At 35.8% G+C, this 3705-nt stretch overlaps 1 non-coding gene across 1 annotated transcript; it reads left to right on the forward strand.

Annotated features, from left to right (window-relative positions):
• The first annotated feature begins 3154 nt into the window (after window positions 1-3154).
• Trnal-cag (transfer RNA leucine (anticodon CAG)) lies at window positions 3155-3238 on the forward strand. Its single transcript has one exon. It is a non-coding gene; the product is annotated as a tRNA-Leu (tRNA).
• The last annotated feature ends 467 nt before the right edge of the window (window positions 3239-3705 follow it).

Below are 3705 nucleotides of genomic sequence, written 5' to 3' on the forward strand. Positions count from 1 at the left end.
TAAAATTCCGTACCGTGTACAGAAATAAAAAACCGTGTTAAACGTAAAAAAATAATGATCTGGAACGGGTCGTTAATCCATTTTACATTAAATGTAAATATTACATGAAATGGAAATATTAATGTTTTCTAATAAATTAAGATTGATACTATAAAAATCGTAAATTTTCCTACCATATGTTCCCGTACTTATAAAGTCGAATTGCTGAAAAATGTCCACCATACATTTATATGCATATCTGATGTCATATCAATGTGATATGCTCAAAGTTTCTGACTTTCGCGTCAACAGTTGAAAATAAATTGTAACATTATCTGCAAAATAATTTATGATTATAAATGTCAGTGCAACAATTTGCAGTAAATATTTTACGGATAAGAATAATCTCTCTATATTGCAGTTATTTTCTACAGAAGTTAGTAATGATTCCTTATTTTTTAAACAGAAATATTTTCAAAAATAATAATGCATATATTTTTTGTTAATTCGCTTAAGCGTTTTTGAATTCACACGTTCTTAAGATTTAATAGTAAAGTATCAAAAAGCGTTCTAGACAATATTTTAACATAAACTAATTTAACCATTAAATAATTTAAATTGAGCAATGGAAGGCACATTGGCTATAAATAAGTAACTTAAAAGTAAGGCGTTATGTGTAAACGTAAACATTTATCAAATATGATAAATAATTTATGAAAGACCCAACTGACATTTCAACTGTCTTCGATTAGAGTATGTTTTTAACTCATCTGGAACTAGCTAATAGTGTATCCCACAAATGATAACACTTTGCTGTTGGGTAACATTTTAAACTTTTTTTTGACGGCGTAATCTTCTTCCGTTATTTATGAATTTATAACTACGTACTTAATAGTTGTTGGCTAAACCAGTTCTTTGAGAATGTGCATTTGTTCACTCGTACTGAGTTTATTATATAGCATTCATGTGAGAGTCACATTAATAGGGACCGGAAAAATTCGCGGATTAAATGACCTCTAGGATAGCCTTCATTATCTGTAAACACGCGTGTTCATTGGGTAATAAATTGTGAGGCGTCTCCACTGGGTAGCTTGTGATTCGACGCTTCTTTGGTCGATAGTCTCTCATTGGCCCAGAGAGTTCCAGTTAAACTGCGAGCCAATAGCAGAACCAGGAAAAATGTACACAAGTTTGAATTTCAGCCTATCAAGAAATGAATCCGCGAATTTTTCCGGTCTCTACACATTAAAGATTTTCCGAAAATCACCCCACCCCTCCTCACTGGAGATGTGAAGGGGTTGCTGAGAAGTTATTTGTGGAGACAGCGCGATAGACGTTGTCGTGAGAAGGCCGTCGTGCCAGCTCTGTCGTGCGGTATTCAAGACACGCAACACGCCAGGACATCAGTGGGGGCCAGGCCCCTGACTGGCGGATCCAGCACGGAACCCCGTCACTAGGAGACGAACGATCGTCACGTCACCTTCTAAGCGTGCAAAATGTAGATACGCCGTAGAAAAAAAAAATTTTCAGTACTCACCAGTGATTTGTAACATCTTACCTTGGAAACGAGTAAATTCATGTATTCTCATGTTGCAGACACACTTTCAATACAAAACTCGGACACGAAATTTAAGGTAGAAATCTTTCAAATAATCCCTAGCGCGATAGTTACACGCAAACTGTGTTTTCAACTACATTTCTGGACGCGAATCACGCGTAGTTTTCGCACCCGCCACTAGAATTCGTTGCTGGAGCAGCTACGATGGCTATTGAATAATTTGTTTATCAAACCAAAATTTTATAATGTATCACTTGAATAAAAAAAATATAAGCTACTTTGGACTTGATTTTCTACAAGAGATTTTATCAAAATATTGTACATATTGTTAAAATTCATCAGACCGTTAATACTAAAACAGTTCCCTTTGTATTTGTCAACTTTGGTTCGTAGATGGCAGCACCGTGGTTATTACACATTTCCGTCTCTTGACTTCCGTCCCAATCACGAAATGACTCCCACCGAATGCCGTACACAAAGAGAGCTAAGATGTTACACATCAATAAAAAAAGGCGTTAGTACTTGACCCCACACGCGCTAGAAGTGAGCTCTCCACGGATAGAGGTATCAGAATTAATAAGAATGTGGGAATGTATGCGAGTGTAGCATAATGCAAACATGCCATCAAGCGCCACACTCCTCGTCGCTACACTTTGTGCTAGCCTGTCGCCTCTGTCCCATCATACGTCTGTATGTTCGTCACTCTTCCGTGCGTCAACGCCACGTATCGTGTCAAGAGATTTACAACTTGACTTCCTCCGTCCGTCAGAATATTTTCCCAAATAAGTGCTGCCAACGTTTCTCTCGGAGATTGAAGTTAGGTGTTGTTTCCTATTTATGTCGTGTTTTGTACGTTTTGTATGAATATTTCCTCGGAAAAATTCAGAGCCGTGATTAAATTATTTGGACATGAGTTTTAAGAGCAAGTAAAAATTTAATATTTCCTAAAAATGGAAAGTGAGAATTTTGAAAAACGCAAACAAATGACTGGAGAAATCGTATTCATTTATTTGTACACGAGCTTTTGTAAATGCCGAAAGAATATTAGTATGTCCTTCCTCCGCTGGTTTCTCACTGAATGTAGCCTTGTAATTAAATTATTCTTTGGTTAAGGCCGCGTCCTTAATATTCGGAAACAGCATAAGAGACGCATTTGTTCCTAAAAAACACACAGTTTTCTCTGTGTGGTAATATATTGTTGAAAAATTTGACAGATATTTTTAAGCACACATGTTTATTCCATTTGAATAATACGGAGAAAAATTGCTGCCAACGAATTCGCTGAGACAGTTATGGATAAAGAAATTTAAAAAAAAAAAATTAAAATTTTTACATGTTTATTAAAAAAAGGGGGGGTTGTCTGTAAAGTTGGTTTACGGACGATTATTTTACGTGATAACGTCATAAGAAAACATAGATGAAAATTTTCATACTTTTTAATTTTCAAATATTATTTACAGTCTTTGCAAATTTAAGTTAAATAATTTGTTTGAATATAATCATGAACAATTAGTTAAAAATCCCGCCTTAACTGTTACTTAGACGGTTCTTTACCGCAGACGCACACGTTAGTTATCCTTGCCCTTTATAAAGCTTGCCAACTGCCCACTAGTATAGGTCAGGATGGCCGAGCGGTCTAAGGCGCTGCGTTCAGGTCGCAGTCCCCTTCTGTGGGCGTGGGTTCGAATCCCACTTCTGACATCTATAAATTTTTATTAGTAAGAAAATTAATTTACGACTACAAGTGAACGTATGAAGTGAGCCCAAGAGGATTTGAGGATCTAGCACGTGTCGAGCGACAGGCATGCTTTAAGGCGAGGTATCACAGCCATGTAGTATTTTTCGTCAGTAGGCCTACTATTATTTAATTAAGGGTTATTTCTGTATATTTTACAATATACCTCTTTTGGCATATGTTCTGTCAGAAATATTTTCAACAGATATTAACAAAATGTTATATAATTAATGTAGTAAGTCACGCAATTGTTCGTAATTGTTATCACTTGCACAACAGCATTTATATCACACTTAGTATATTGTTGGACAGAACAGCAAATGCGAGAGATGAATAACGTTAAATTTACAGAAATTTTCGTTTATCGATAGTAAAGATGAACAAAAATTGCTTGTCTATAAAGTCGGTTTACGAACGATAGTTTAACGTGACG

The sequence above is a fragment of the Bacillus rossius genome, chromosome 6 (assembly GCF_032445375.1).
Source record: "Bacillus rossius redtenbacheri isolate Brsri chromosome 6, Brsri_v3, whole genome shotgun sequence".
Lineage (NCBI taxonomy): Eukaryota > Metazoa > Arthropoda > Insecta > Phasmatodea > Bacillidae > Bacillus > Bacillus rossius.